This window comes from Pleurodeles waltl, chromosome 3_1 (genome assembly GCF_031143425.1).
Source record: "Pleurodeles waltl isolate 20211129_DDA chromosome 3_1, aPleWal1.hap1.20221129, whole genome shotgun sequence".
Classification (NCBI taxonomy): Eukaryota; Metazoa; Chordata; class Amphibia; order Caudata; family Salamandridae; genus Pleurodeles; species Pleurodeles waltl.
Window position 1 is genome coordinate 1,399,300,196 of NC_090440.1, and position 17,461 is coordinate 1,399,317,656.

Below are 17,461 nucleotides of genomic sequence, written 5' to 3' on the forward strand. Positions count from 1 at the left end.
ATCCTTTGCCAACCTTTTCCAAACTCCTGGTTCTTTCAGCTGTTCCAAATCAGTGCTATCATTAGTCAGATTACCAATTAAGCTCCTAATTTCTTTATTGTTATCAGGAATATACGAACAACAATGCTTCAAATTCAACATTTTGCAAACTCCGCCATCCTTTACTAAAAGAATGTCTAACGCAAGGTGGTTCTGAAGAGTCATAGACCTTACTGCAGCCATTTCTGTACCCATTAGGACCATGGCTCCTGAAAAATTTGTCAGCATGTTATCCACAATAGTAGACAACTTTTGATTTTTCAATGAATTCAGAACAACTCCTACTGAAGGAATGATTGCTCCAAAGATGTCTCCAACTATGCCAGAATATGATTCTCGCTTTTGTCTAGTATGATGTAATTCGGTCAATTTAGGTAATTTACTCAAGTCCTATATCTGAAATATCTTTGGGAAAACTATCCCCAGGTAACATGTGCCCTACCATCCTCTTGGAAGACGGTAATATGCATTTGGTCCACAGATGTAATAAACCCAAGGAAATGCCAGATCCTGTCCATTCAACATGAACGTCCATTTACTCTGAAACAAAAACACATGTCTGGATTCACTCATTCCCACAAACAATGTATGGGTTCTAGTTTTAGGACTATATACACAAAGCTTTCCTATGTGTTGCGCATCTAAAGCTAACCTTACTTGTGTCTTAATCTCACTAAATGCATAATCATTTCTAAATATCCTTTTCTCTAAGCCCTTTTTTAATTTCTCATTCAATGCCTTTTTTCCTGTCATCTGTTTGATCTAAGAAGCTTTTTTCTAGAGGTGTAAGCCAGCATGTCAAATTGTTGCAGTGCGCGGATGTGGTACCAAATGATAACGTAGGCTAAAAGAATCGTCTCACTAATTCTAGTGTTCTTCTTAGCTGCTCTACCCAGGTACTTTATTATAGGGACAAACAAAAACATGACATCATATTCGGAACATAAATACTGAATGTACTCCTGGTTATAGAATCTTGTTAGTAACAGATTTCAACTTATCCCTGATAAAGGAATCTGCGTGCAAACATAACAATCTCTCACATTCATCGTCTCTACATACTCAATAAGCGATAGAAAACATTAGAAGAAAGTTCTCCTTGGGCATTATCTACATGCAGATATTTCTCATCTCACCTAAACTTCTCTATTTCTGTGAATGTATTAGTTGTCGCTAAAGCTAAGGTATGGTTGGCTTTACTGTTGCCAAGAACAGTCATTCCCACAATCAATACTAGGCACAATATCAGATATGCATTTGCCAAACCAATATTCATGTATTTACAGCACCTATTCTTTCTACCCTGCTGGCTAAGGTTACTCATGATCTGTAAAGAATCAGAAAGTAGAAGAAAATAGTTATAACTATGCAGCAAAAATCAAAAACAAAATCTTCAATCTTCTCAAGCGATTATTTACAGCTTTCAGTCTTTCTTCCAGGATCCTTTTGTCAAAAATCTGCAAGTTGTCAAAATCCCATCAGCAGCTTGTCAAATCAGGTTATCAAAAGTCTTTTCCAGTTAATTTCAATGGTCGCTTTCTCACACTTTTCTCAGCATACAGTTTTCAACAGTCCAGTTCATAGATTTATTTCAAGTGCCAAAATATTGACCTGGAATGTCTTGATCAAAACAAAAAGGAAAAAATTATCTTTGCCATTCACTTATTATTGCATACGTCCATTCAGGACCAGCGTACCTTCAATTCGCAATCCATTATCTTTTCAATTTGCGATCTCCATTTAACTCTCCATCGCTCAAATCCTCTCTCCTTGTTGTGTCTACTTCCTCCTCAATTGTCGTCACTGTCATTGCTTCTTTTCTCTTTGTTTGTGACTTTGACCACTTATCTCCTTCCAGTGGACCTTCCACCAATGCGCTTTTCAGTGTCTGAATTGTAATTTCTCTCTGTTCTGCAGGATTTTCTCTTGACGTACTTGTAACTGGTACAGGAGAAGTCAGACCACATTTGCTTTGATCCACCTCAACTCCTTCCCCCTCGGTGTCTGTTGTTTGCTCTGTTTGTCTCTCAAGACTGTCTGCTTCTGGAAGAGCCCTCCTCTGACTAGACTCTCCTGCTGCCTCAGTTGAGGTTGGTTCACTTTCCTGTGGGTCTTCTTCCCCTCTCACAGGAGTGGCTGAACCGCTTTCAGTTTGCTCAGATTCAGTCTCAGTTTCTCCTTCTCCCCTCTCCAATTCTGGAGTTGGACTAGACGTTTTTGGTACTCTCAACAACTCCTCTTCATTGTCTAACGGACTTGCCACTTTCCTCGTATGGCTTGCGTGGATCCAGTTAGGAAATCCAGCACGTTTCACAGCTATAGTGATCAGCACTACCTGGTAAGGGCCTTTCCGCCGAGGCTCCAAACACGCCTTCCTCATGTGCTTTCTGATCACAACCCAACAACCTGCTCTCAAGTTGTGTCCTTGATCTTGAGACAGTTGCAGTCTGGTGGCTTCCACCTGATGAGAGAAAGAGCGGACCACTTCAGCCAGACCTTTGCAGTAGTCCAACACCATATCATATGTTATGTTCACAAGAGCATTTGCAGGAACCACTGGCAATCTCATTGCTCTGCCCATGAGGATCTCATGTGGTGACAGTCCTGTCTTTCTGTCAGGTGTTTTCCTCATTGTTATCAGAACTAACAGTAGTGCGTCAAGCCATTTCAGATTTCTGGACTCACACATTTTCGCCATTCTTGATTTCAAAGTACCTTTCATCTGTTCCACAAGGCCTGATGTTTCAGGGAGGTAGCTACAATGCAAATTCTGCTCAATGTTGTAAGCTGAACATAGTAACTTAATTACTTCATTATTTAAGTGACTTCCTCTATCCGATTCTAAAGAGGCCGGAAACCCAAACTGTGGTATCAGTTCCCCAAGTAGTAATTTCGCTACTGTAAGGATGTCATTTCTTTGTGTAGAGTAAGCTTCTTTCCAATGGCTACAGATGCAAACAATAACCAACACATATCTCAATCCTCCACACACAGGCATCTCAATAAAATCCATCTGCATTCTGCTGAATGGACCACCTGCTCTTCCAATGTGGCTCAAATTGACCACTGTCCCTTTGCCCACGTTCATTTGTTGACAAATGACGCAACAATGGCAAACTGCTTTGGCAACCTGTCTGAAATTTGGATTGAACCAATTTTGTTTAAACACTCGAATCATAGCATCCCTCCCAACATCCCTCCCCATGATATATCTAGCCATTTGAGTCAACAAACTATTTGGCAAGACCAACTGACTCTCTTCTGAAACCCATATATCATCTTCACGCTGGACACATTTAAATTTGACCCATTACTTTTTCTCTTCCCTCTCAACTTTATCCTGCAATGCTTTCAGTTCTTCTAAGGTATCTATAACATGTAATGCATAACTTTGGCACATCTCGTGTTCCTCAGGTATCAATTCCCATTTATCTTTGAACGATATACAGTTGAATGCGTAACACCTTGCAACTTGATCCTCATATCCATTTTACCATTGACACAAAATCATGTGATTTCAGGTGTGCACTGTATTTCACCACAGCAATCTTCTCAGGCATTCAAATAGCTTGTAACAATTCATGAATTATTTCACCATTTCTGACTGGTGAACCAGAAGAGGTCAGGAAACCTCTCTGTGACCACAACTGTCCAAAATCATGCACTATTCCAAATCCATACTGGCTGTCCTTATGGATGGTAACTTTAAACTGTGCAGAAACATGGCACGCTCTGGTAAGGGCTACCAGTTCTGCCACATGTGCAGAATATACTCCTCGAAGCCAGGTCGCTTCAAGTATACCACAAATCGTTCACACAGCATATCCCGCTCTCAGTGTTCCTGTACTCTCTCTTAAGCAGGAACCATCAACAAAAACTATTTGGTCATTTTCCTATAATCTGGTATCTCTAATATCAGGTCTCAGTTTTGTGCACAAATCAGTTATCTTGAGACAATCATGTTCAACATCTTCCAATTTGTCAATTTCAACATTCTTTTTCAGGAGTAAGGTTGCTGAGTTGAGCAAAGTGGACCTTTTCAATTACATATTTGGGGACCCCAGGATGCTTGTTTCATAGCAAGTCACCCTTTCACCGGTAAGGTACTTCACTTTGGTTTGTGTAAGTAAAACTTAAATGGAGTGAGGGACCATAATTGTCAGTGGGTGTCCCATCACAATACTCTCACTCTGACTGAGGCTCAGTCCAACCGCAGCGACTGAACGCAAACAGCCTGGTAAAGCTGCTGCAACTGGGTCCAAAGCAGCTGAAACATATGCTACTGGGCGGTTTATAACACCATGGACTTGAGTCAAGACAGACAAAGAACACGTGTCACGCTCATGACAGAACAACGTAAAAGGTTTTGTGTAGTTTGGCATTCCCAAAGCCAGGGCTTTGCACAAACTTTCTCTCAACTCCGAAAATGCTTTCATGCAGGCTTGGTCTAACACTAAGGGATCAGTAACTTCTTTGTGAGTCAGCTTCTGCAAGGGCTTTGAAATGACTGAAAAGTTGGGAATCCACTGGCAACAATAGCTTTCCATTCCCAAAAATATCCTGACATCTCTCTGTGTTGCTGGGGGATTCATCTGCAGTATGGCTTTAACCCTTTCTCTGGATAGTTTCCTAATTCCTTTCTCAATTAGGTGACCCAAATATTTCACTTCTTTCTGGCAATACTGTAATTTCGTAGGGGATACTTTATGACCATGCTTGCCTAAATGGTTCAGCAAGGCAACTGCATCATACTTGCATTCTTCTTTTGTTTTGGATGCAATCAACAAATCATCAATGTACTGTACCAATGTCGATTGGAAAGTCATTTTCAATGACTCCAGGTTGTTTTTCAAGATCTGGTTGAAAATAGATGATTCTGAAAACCCTTGAGGAATTCTACACCAACAGTAAACTCGATCCAAAAATTTGAAACAGAAAAGAAATTGACTATCCTCATGAAGATGTACAGAAAAGAAGGCTTGTGACAGGTCTATTACGGTGAACCATTCAGCATCGCATAGGATCAGAAACAAAATCACTGCTGGATTTGGCCCTTCGGGGCAACATTTAATCACAGTGTCATTTACCGTCCTCAAATCCTGAATAATTTGAAATTTCCCACAGTGCTTTCGCAATCCCATTATCGGTGAATTACATGGACTGCTCAACAGTTCTTTCAAAACTCCTTGGTTCACAAATTCTGCAATTAGGGATGCAATCCCTTCAATTGTGTCCTGTGTCGAGGTACTGAGGAATCGCGGGAAAAAACTAATTTGGCTTGACTGGAACCTTAACTGGCTCAACTCCTTTTATTAGACCATGGGTACTCGCAAATAATTTCCCAGGGGCCAAAACTTTGGTCTGTCACACGCCTGGGGGCCGCATTGATGCCAGGGTTGTGGCGGTCAAGTGGGGTGGCTCGGGGGATTGTTGGCATGGTAGGTGTAGGAGAAGCAAATGATATACATTTAGTGGCTGAAATAAACAATGGAAAACCAGAAAACCTGGAAGGAATCCCGGCTTACCCACTTTTCCAAATTGTGTGATCCTAGGCTAGATTGTTTAGTCTCACTTCACTCCTTTTTCTGCATTATCACATTTAAGATGACCTCAAAATACATGATTCAAGGTGTGTGCTGCACAAAACCTGCCTCTGTGTTTGATTTAATAAAATATAATGTTGTTATTGTACGATAGGAACCCAGGCCACCAATAAAGTGCACATACCAAGTGACTGGCCTCTTCAATTTACTATTGGTTGTGTTCTCATGATAAGGGAAATAATTAATGTTTCAAAATTTACGTTTCCAAATGTATGTTTGAAAACTATCATTTTTAAAGGAATACATCTCAGTGCACTGATAAAATAAATTGTACTAAGGCAAAAAGGTTCCGCATGTTAACTAAATACACGTTTTTAATTTTAAAGAGACTGTCTTAGTTTTACACTTGTGCTGCAAGATGTCTTTAAAAATGAAGGCGTTTCTAAAGTTAAGTACAGGAGTTCCTAGTTACTTCCTTTCTTTAATACCAATTAAGTTTGAAATAAATGATTGTGTGTGTATTTAATATTTTTATTGTTTGTGCAGAGTTGAGCAAACAGCTGCCAGTTCTCCTGTTGCCGAAGGGGCTGCATGTAAGGGTCAGAGGGGCCGCATGGGCCCGCGGGCCATACTTTGAATATCCATGTATTAGACCAATGTCTTTTCCTATCAAATCTCACACTTTCATTTTAACTGTTCCTTGTAAGTCAGAAGGGAGATCTCTTACTGTGAAAACCGGAAAGAAGCTAATCCAGGGGTACTCCTCGTTTATTGTGACACAATCTGTTTCTGGGGTCGGGTCATCTTCATCATCCCTGTTTTTTTGAATCTCGATTCCATCATTTGAGCAAGTAAGTGAACATCTTGTTTTGCACAACAAGTCCCTTCCTAGTAAGGATACCGGACTTGAGTCACAAACTATGGATTTGTGTGATCCTTTAAAATTGCCAATTTTAACCTGAACTGGTTCTGTAATCGGGTTGGTCATATACTTATTCGCCACTCCTACTATCTGGACTGTTTTCTCTGAAAAGGGCAAGTTTGGAACTTCTGCAGTTCTTACTGTAGAGCATGTAGCTCCTGTGTCAACCAAGAATGAAACTTTGTGACCCATTACTTTTCCGTTTACATATGGACCTTTCTCATCTACTTCTAAGGAAGCTGCAAGCACAAATTCTTCTTCATCTGAACTTTCACTCACCCAATCATTGTTTATTCCATTCTCACTGTGTAACGGGAATTGGTGTACTGTGTTATTACTCTGAATAAACCTTTGGCCTGTGACCTGTTGAGGAAACATCACATACTGCTGCTCCATTGGGGCTTGAGGTATTTGAATTTGCTGTCTAGGTACCATTTGAACTTGTGATTTCATTGACTGTGATAGGAGCATCTGCAAATGTGGCATTTCCACCTGTTGCATGGGCTGAAAACCTTCCATCGGATTCACATTGTTTTGAAACGTTGGACTATTACCTCTCATTCTCGGTCCTCTCATGTTTTGGAAAGAATTGATGTCATTTGTTTGCTGAACAACACCTTCCTGTACTAAAATCAGAAACTCCCACTTCCAATGCCGAGCCCTCCTCAAGAGTGACATGGCAACAATCTCTTCATTCCCTGCACATCATTCTGAACCACTACAGTATTCAAATCAGGACCAAGATTTCCATTTCCTATTACTCCACAACCTCTATCTCTTGCTTGATTCTGAAACACCACATTTCCCTGCTGCTGTTGCTGCAGAACATTTCTCTGCTTTCCTGTTTGTGCCACTTTAATCTGCATCTCCAGTGCCTTTTCTTTCAACTTTCTCTGCTTCAACTCAATCTCATTGCTACAGTACTTTGCACACTGCAATACCTCATCAATCGGGTTTGCTTGCCAGCAAATCAAATGACTCTTAATCATCTGGCTAATTTTAGGTCTTAATCCTTCAACAAATCTGAACACAAAATGAATCATGTCTTTTGGCTCAATCGTTTCTGTACTGCTGTAATGTTTAAATGCCTGCAACAATCTCTCATAATATGCATGTATTGACTCCTTCACGTCCTGGGCTGTCTTGTCTATTATCTGCCAGTCAATTTTCTTAGGTGAGATTCTTGTTTTAAAAAATTCAATCACCTTATAATAATATTTCATTACATCAGGGTATGGTGCACCTGTTGCTGGATCTCTCTGAGGTTCTCTTGTCGGCCAACCAACACTTCTCTTGCATTCAACCCATAAGTCTGCTGGAACTACTACCTCTAACAGGGTGTTTAAATCCTCCCAAAGGCATTTTGCGAGTTTCACAAATCTGTCTGTCTGTTGGTACCATTCTACTGGCTTCTCTCTCAACCTGGGATAATCATTTGTAAAGGACAGAATATCACTTCTGCTCCAAGGGTCATGAACAAAATTCCCTTCTGGAATCTCTCTCATTGGTAGAATTTTCACTGGGTCCTCAACCTGCTGCACATTTGCAGTAAGATTCGCAGAATCCCTTTTCTTCTTGTGTCTCTTCTTCACCCATCTGCCTTCTCATTTGTGTGATGCTCTCCATGTTTGAATGCTCTGTATTAATTCTCTAAGGTGAATTTTCATTCTAGGTATTCCCATGTTCTCAAAATCTTTTGAATCAAAATCTAATCTGTAACTCCTCTTCAAGTGCTTTGTTTTCTCAATCTCTATGTCTCTCCTAAGTCTTCTAATTTCTGATGTACTATCCCTGCTTTGTTAGTAATCAGCTTGAATAGGTATTGCAACTCATTTTCCTTGAACATGTCAATTCTGTCTAAACCCATGGTTCCCTCAATTAGATCTTCTTCCTCTATTCTAGGTATGGTCAAATTCAGGGCAATTCCTACGCTAGAATCTCCTTGAGTAGTACTCAATCTCTCTAACCATTCGGTTAACTGCTGAGCTGTCAATCCCTGTAACATGACATTATTGTGACTCACACCGGGCACTTGCTGTACTGTCAGATTCGGGGTTTCTGGTGTCACCATGCTTGGATTTGGACATGTGTATGATCTCACCTCATTATTTGGTGAAGTCCTGAAAGGACTGTAAAGGAAACCCCATTACAAACAGAAACGAGCCAGGACGTGGCATAAGAGGAGCCCTCTGTGAGGTACCCCGGGGATATGACACAGAGAAACTCCCTCAAAGAAGAGGAGTGGTTCCGGAACATTACCCTGGAAGAAAGTAGTAAAGGTGAGATTAACGCGGAGGAGTGTGTGGAGATGCAAGCGCAACGTAAGGGAGATCGAGAAGCAAAAGAAGATGATGCCGGAGGAGGAAATGCAGAACCAACCAAAGAGAAACCAGAACCACAGCAACAGCCGAGAACAGAGCGAAGACGAGAGCTGAAGCCAGACAGCAGCGCGGACCAAAAAGGAGAGAGAGAGACACCACGCGAAGGCCATGCCACGTTCCTGAAGAAACGTGGCTAAACCAGTTACGGCTGTATTTGAAGAGAAAGAAGCCATTACTTATGAGTAGTAAGCGGAGGGAGAGGGAGGACAAGGAGTCAGTCAGGGGGAAAGAAACCTAGAGTTATCCAGATTGGTGGTGGCAGAAAAACAATAGAGAGCACTTTTGTTTTGCATGACAAATCACCCCCTGAACTATAAACACTATTGAAGTACATACCCCACTTACCTCCACGAGCACGTCCACGGTGACCCAAATCCCCATACTAAAAAATGTAAAACAACTTACCTGAGACAAGTCCATGTTCCTTTGTTCCAAGGGGGACCAAGAAAGATCTTGACTAGGAGAGCGATATCGCTTGTCACAAGAGCCAATCAGGAAGGGTGAAGGATCAGGATACGACCTAAATGGACAGAAGAGAGGAAAACAGCTTATGAACTTCCTGTTGCCCAACTCAAACAAGTTAAATAAAGATAAATCATCTGCCAAAATGCCTAGTGTACCTGCCTTATTACCTTATAACCCACAACAAGGACTTAGATCAATTAACGGACCTGTTCCATCAAACGTTGGTCTCATGGGAGTTGTCATTCTCGTATTTGCATTGTATCTCTCACTTTCTACACTCTGTCTCAGAGATTTCAGCTCCCTGCTATCATTAGTTCCCTGGAAAAACAACGATATGACCGGACCTATGGTAACTGGTACTGACACTGCTTCTGGGCTTGGTCTAACATTGGGTTCTCGCGGATGCACTACTCCTGTATTTTGATTTGTCATGGTGAACATTTCTGTCTGTGATCCTGTTATAGGGGTGTATTGTGGAATTGTCTGTGACTGTATCAGGAACATCAAGTTTGGGGTGGACTCTATCTGGACTAGTGTTGGCTTCTAGTAAACCTGTCCTGTTGGCACTGTCAAGTTTGTTGCAGTAGCTACAATGGGTACATCTGGGTAAATTCTTGGAATATCCATTTACGGCATAGGCCTCTTTACTGCTGAAGTAACTGGAGAATTATGGCTAACCTGTATCTGGCTTTGGGTTGATTCAACTGATACCAGGCCTGTAGGATCTACACTGGTGTTTGAGCTTCTCTCATGTGCTGCATACGGCTGGGGACAATTTCTCTGTAACTGTAAAATAAATTCATCATCATCTGATTCTTCATCATGTGTCAAATACTTCCTAGATCATGTAGTTTTCCGCTCTCTATCATTTGAAGGATACAAATCCCTCTTTCTAGTGCTCTTTCTAGCTTGGTTCTCATTTTCCTCTGTAATTGCAGGAAACAACTTAATTCCCTGTAAAGTCTTGGTTCTTCAAAATTTGTGATCACTATCCCATCTATCCTCTGCTAGTGTTTTCTCAGTTTTTCTCATTCTCCTCTCAAATTTTTGTTGCTGTCTGGGTACTAGTTCCCAAATTGCTAATGCCTTGAACTGTGCTGGGCTCGGAAGATGTTTCAAATCATACAGCACCCTCCTCAAATTCTCTAAGCTCCTCAAATTGAAGGTTCCATGGGCAGGAAATGCTAAACTCCCATCTTTCTCTGTCACTTTGCACCATTGTTTCAGCCAAAGACATGGCGCAGCACCTTTCTCTTCAAATACAATATAGGTGGGTGTACCTTCTGGCGGTATAATCTCCCCCATACTCGTTGAAATATACATATCTCCCCTTTGGGCGCTCTTTAGAGCTTTGAAAAATGTAATCTCTGTGACTGTTATGCTACTATCAATCAAATCAGGAAGTGACTTTCAATCTCAAAATCCCTTTTGCTGACCTTCTCAACCAATGACGCCTCACGGTTGTCCGCCAATCTGCGCAACCCTTCTCACTAAGCGACCTATTGCAGCACAGCTCTAATGACGTTACACTCACATGTACAGTGGATGACAAAGTCTTGCGGCTTTTCCTCCTAAACTCGGTCACACCAAACTGATGCAAAATTATTGCGAGCACTAAACAAAACCAAAACCCAATTTGTCAGTTTACTACAGGTAGGGTAACACAATCGCTTCAGAAACCTTACGGATTTTTCACTGACGGCCTTTCGCTTTAGCAGCTACTCTTTCTTTCTCAGTTTCCCTGATTCGCAAATAAAATTCGACCTGCAAATTTTCCTCTCAACTGATCAGTGGGTCTGTCCTGGTGCCCATAGGACTCGAAAGATCTCAGTCAAAAAAACTTTCACTCACTTTAACACGCACTCTCGAGTTTGTCAACCACACTCAATTGACCTACTAAACCAGACAAATTACAACAATAAACCAAGTGTCTCATACACTTTTCAATATAGTCCAGAGTCTTAAACCTCTCAGGGCCTGTATACCAACAACCACGTGGACAATTATTTTGAGTACAAAGCACTACACACATATGAAGTTTGACGACTTCCCTACACTCACACTTCGGAGTACGCAAACCCCTTCAACAACTTAATTTGGAGTACGCAGACTCCTTTAACCCTCAAAAACTTCACAATTCATCTGCGATTTGTATAAGCGGTGCAACATATTCTATTCACATTGTCACTAGAATGGCAAGAACATCTTCAAACAATCATTGGCAAACTCCAAGTTTCTGGGAAAGTCATCCTAAGTTCTTATGGACTCATTTTCTCTCCACTTTGTAGCATTGAATCCGAAAATCTGAACTTTCACCAACTTCTCTTACCCAATCTACTAGTTATTTTCTCATTAGGGGACTAACCATTTCCCTACTACAATCTCTGGGTACCAGCTATTTCTCAAAGGGGGAAACTTTCATAGTGGTCTCTTAAGGAGATGTAACCATGTTTACTCTTCGACCTATCTCTAAACTTTATGATGGGCTCTTAAGGAGACAATCCATGTACCAGGCCTTTATAATGGGCTCTTAAGGAGACTAACCATCATACTCTGCTACCATCTCTGTTAGCGTGTCTGACCTTATTTGGTTTCTTATCTTTAACTTATAAGGGGACGCATTAGAGGTTTGATGGACCTTTTGACTGCGCTCAGAGTAATTCTCACCATCGGACCCAATTTCAATACCATTCAATATCAGCACTCTACTCTGCACCACTGTATTCTATGCCACTGCTCCTATGCCACTCTACTCCACTCTACATCAATGCACTGACACTCTACTCTGCAACATTGCACTCTACACCACAGAAATCTACTCTGTACTATTGCATTCTTTGCCAATACACTCTACACCACTGCACTCTATGGCACTGCACTCTATGCCACTCTGCATCACTTCACTCTATACCACTGTACTCTTCAGCACTATACTCTACTCTGCACTGCACCACTCTACGCTACTCTACTCTGCACCAATCTATCCTACTCTTCTCTGCACCCTCCACACCACTGCACTCAATACCACTCAAGTCTATACTGCACTCTATGCTATTGAACTAAACACCACTTTACACTACTGCACACTCTGTTACGCTATCATAAGCCACTGCACTCTGTGCCACTCTACTCTGTACCACTCCACTCTACACCACTGAACTCTACTATGCACCACTCTAATCTATGCCTCTGCATTCTAGGACACTACATTGTATGCCGCTGAACTCTATGTCGCTGCATTCAAAGCCACTTCACTCTACACCACTATATTATGCAACACTCTACACCAATGCACTCTACATAAGTCAACTCCACTGCATACCACCCCACTATATGCCACTCTCTGTGACTCCGTAGTATGCCACTCCTAAACACGAGACTCTCTGCCACTCCACTTTACAACACTCTACTCCTCTCTTTACCATTCCACTCTGCAGCACTTCGCGACACTCTCCTCTATGCGACTAACTTTTAGCCATGCTGGACAGCAGACACTCTGGTGCATAACATGGCTAAAACACATTGGCAAATCCAATAACTCTTGTGTGGATGAGACCCACTTGCTTTGCCAATGTTTGTTGGTACTATGAGGTACCGAGGTCCCCAAAAGCACTGTGAATGTGCAAGTCCTTATTTTAAACATGCATTACACACATCATAATATAGGCTGCTACAAAATGCACAAATACATATAGGTTAAATACAAAAGTCCTTCTAAAATACAGATTTCCATAATATACAGATTATACCTAGTGCAAACATTTTTTATAACTTTCCATTAAAACCACACACTCCACAGCTCAGCTTGGAACACCCTTACAGTACTATCTCTAAAAGAAAATATCTTTACTATCAGAAAGCATCAAGTGACTCCTTTGATTAAAGTCAATACGAGTTTCCAAGCCCCTTTGCATTTTTCAGATTTACCAGGTGGCACATTTGCATTTCTTTAGAGAAGGAAACACCCTGGCAACAAGGCCTGATTCTTATCTGTCTGCCCCTCCCTCCCTCAGAGCACGTGGAACTCCCTGCCTTTCAGTCCAGCTGGGACAACTGATCTGTCATAATTAAATTTTGTCCTTTAGCAGAAAGGTTAAAATTATGGACAGATGCTGCCCATTAAGCCCTTAATCACAGACAACAAATGGTAGGGCTAAATTATGGACAGTCCGTGAAAATTACAGACGGGTGGTCACCCAAATCACACCCTGTCTTTCCAGTTTCTAAAGACAGCATGCGCTTCAGAGCCTTGGCTGAGATGTGGTTATGGTGCTTCATCCAAGAGGTCTAGGCAGCTCCCACACTAAGAAACAACCCACAGTAGCAGTGAAGGTTTGTTAAGAGCACGCCAGTCAAGTTGCCGCAGGAAGAGCACCCTGACGCCCCCAAAAGTGCTCTGAGAAATTGTAAACCAGGGTTGAGTGTATTAGGCACTGCAGATCACGCCCATACTCTTGCAAATCGGATTTTTCAGATTCTCTTGTTATGTTGCAGTCTTGGAAATAGAACAATCATTGCCAATGTGTTTTAGCCATGTTTGTCACCAGTGCGGCTGCTGTTCAGAATGGCTAAAAGTGGCATAGAGGAGAGTGGCATGGAGTGTTGAGTGGAATGGCAAAGAGTGAAATAGAGCGTTGTAAAGTGGAGTGACAGAGAGTGTTGTGTATTGGACTGGCATAGTGTAGATCGCTTAGCATGGCATACATTGGAGTGGCATAGAGTAGAGTGGACTGGTGTAGAGGGCATTGGCATAGAGTATTGTTAAGTATAGTGGCATAGAGTCCAGTGGCATTGAGTGCAGTGGCATTGAATTCAGTGATTTACAATGCAGCATTGTAGAATGCAGTGGCATAGATTAGAGTGGTGCATAGTAGACTCCAGGGGTGCAGAGTGGAGTGGCACAGAATAGAGTGGCACAGAGTACAGTGGCACCGAGTTGACTGGCGCAGAGTGCCGTGGTGTAGAGTGCATTGACATAGATTGCAATGGCATAGAGAGGTGCAGAGTAGAGTGGCATAGAGATGAGTGATGCAGAGGGCAGTGATGTAGAGTTAAGTGGCATAGAGTGCAGCGCAGAGTTGAATGGCATAGTGTGCAGTGTAATAGAGTGTTTCAGAGTAGAGTAGCATGGAGTGGTGCAGAGAAAAATATAGTGGCAAAGAGTGTAGTGGCATAGAGTGCAATGGCGTACAGTGGCGTAGTGCAGAGTAGAGTGGCATAGAGCTCAGTGGTGGAGAGTGCTGTGTTTCAGAGTAGAGCGTCAGAGTGCAGTGATGTAGAGTAGAGTGGCATAGAGAACAGTAGCATTGAGTACAGTGATGCAGACTAGAATGCAGTGGCGTACAGTGCAGTGACAGAGTGCAGTTGTATAGAGTGCATTGGTGTAGAGTGCAGTGGTTAAGAGTAGAGTGACAATAGAGTGGTGTGGCATAAAGTGGCTTGGAGTGCAGTAACGCAGAGTAGATTGTTTCAGAGTGGAGTGAAGTGGTATAGAGTTGAGTAGTGCAGGGTAGAGTGCAGATGCGCAGAGTGGCACAGAGTGTAATGGCGTAGAGTAAAGTGATGGAGAGTGCAGTGGCATAGAGTGCAGTGATGCAAAGTAGATTAGAGTAGAGTACAGTGGATTGGCGTAGAATGCAGGGGCACAGAGTTCAGTGTTACATAGTAAAGTGTATTAGGGTACAGTGTATTGGCATAACTTTCAGTGGCTTAGAGTGCATTGATGCAGAGTGGTGTAGAGTACAGTAGCGTAGAGTGAAATTGTGTAAAGTATATTGGTGTGACCTACACTGGATCAGTGAAGACTACAATGGTGAAGAGTGCAGTGGTATAGAGCAGAGCAGCAAAGAGTTCATTGGCATAGAGTAGACTGGTACAAGGTAGAGTAGAGAGGGGGAGCATGAAGTGGTATAGAGTGCAGTGGTGCAGAGTGTAGTGGCATGGAGTGGTGTAAAGTGGAGTGGTGCAGACTAGAGTGCAGTGGTGTGGAGTTGTGCAGAGTAGAGTGGAGTAGAGTGGAGAATTCACGGTGTGGTAGCACACTGCCATGACAGACAACACATTTTCAATTGAAATGGCCAATACATTTGCACAGACATACAGCTATACTAATAAAACTATACAGTGCACAGATGAAAATGTGTGGAAATTGCATCTCATAGTTTAATGATTCATTTTGATCATATAAAGTATTTGTTTCCAACACATTTCATAAATAACAAAAAATGTCTTTGATGTGTGTGTTCATAATCCTGACACATTCTGAAATACTTACACAGTTTATGTAAAGTTTTCGTGAGCTAAAAAAAACCTCTTTCCAACCTTCTGTATACAGCAAGAATGTCACATAAATCCTCTCTCACTTTGAAGAGAAAGAAAACCAAACAACCACCCTCAGAAGGCAGTTGACCATGGTCTTTGAATGCACAGCAAGATTTAAAGACCTATTAACAGAACGCGAGTTTGTGGAAGAATACAGTGTTAGAAATGGGGTCTTTGATTGACAGTCAGGTTACCCCCTGTTCAAGGAATTACCCTTACTCTAGTCAGGGTAAAAGAGAATCACCCTCAGCTAACCGCTGCTTACCCCCTTGGTAGCTTGGCAGAGCAGTAGGCTTAACTTCAGAGTGCTAGGTGTAAAGTATTTGTACCAACACACACAGTAACTTAATGAAAACACCACAAAACGACACAACACAGGTTTAGAAAAATAGGAGATATTTATCTAAACAAAACAAGACCAAAATGACAAAAATCCACAATACTCAAGTCAAGTTATTAATAAAAATGCAAAAAGAGTCTTTAAGAAGTTTTAAACCCACACTAGTGCTGTTAGTGTGAAAAAGTACCTTGGGTGCGTCAAAAGTAACCCCGTACGGATGAGGGTGCATCAGAAAGGGCTTGCGATACGTCGATTCCACTCATGAGCGGGACCTTGCGTTGTTTCTCCTTTCGTCGGGTCTGGGCGCGTCGTTTCTTCTCCCCGCAGGAGAACGATGCGTCGGTCTGGTAAGCACTGTCTGGTCCGGGCAGGCCTTGCGTTGTTTTTACACACCAAGCAGTACTTGTGTCAGAAATCCAGCCGCACTATGATCTGCAAATGAAGCAGCATGGGTTGCGATCTCCCAGCCTCCGTCAGCAATGCTGTGCGTCATTTCTCCTGCTCCGTGCGTCAATTCTTTGGTCGCATTACCAGCGAGTGTCAATTTTCAGCCACAGAGCCGGCGGCGCATCGTTTCTTCAGCTGCCGATCGGAGTCACGTCAATCTTTTCACCGCATGGCGCTCTGTGCGTGGATTTCCTTTTCTTTAGGCCTCCAGCTTCTCCTTTCAGGGTCCCAGGAACTGGATGGGCACCACAGGGCAGAGTTGGAATCTCTCCAGAGACTCCAGGTGCTGGCAGAGAGAAGTCTTTGCTGTCCCTGAAACTTCAAACAACTGGAGGCAAGCTCTAAATCAAGCCCTCGGAGAATTCTTCTCAAGATAGAAGGCTCAGAAAGTCCAGTCTTTGCCCTCTTACTCTGGCAGACGAAGCAACTGCAGGATAGTTCCACAAAGCACAGTCACAGGCAGGGCAGCTCTTCTTCCTCAGCTCTTCAGATCTTCTACAGGCAGAGGTTCCTCTTGTTTCCAGAAGGGTTTCTAAAGTCTGTGGTTTTGGGTGCCCTTCTTATATCCAATTTCTCCTTTGAAGTAGGCCTACTTCAAAGTGAAGTCTCTTTTGAATGTGAAATCCTGCCTTGCCCAGGCCAGGCCCCAGACACTCACCAGGGGGTTGGAGACTGCATTGTGTGAGGGCAGGCACAGCCCTTTCAGGTATGAGTGACCACTCCTCCCCTCCCTCCTAGCACAGATGGCTCATCAGGATATGCAGGCTACACCCCAGCTCCCTTTGTGTCACTGTCTAGTGTGAGGTGCAACCAGCCCAACTGTCAAACTGACCCAGACAGGGAATCCACAAACAGGCAGAGTCACAGAAATGGTATAAGCAAGAAAATGCTCACTTTCTAAAAGTGGCATTTTCAAACACACAATCTTAAAATCAACTTTACTAACATATGTATTTTTAAATTGTGAGCTCAGAGACCCCAAACTCCACATGTCCATCCGCTC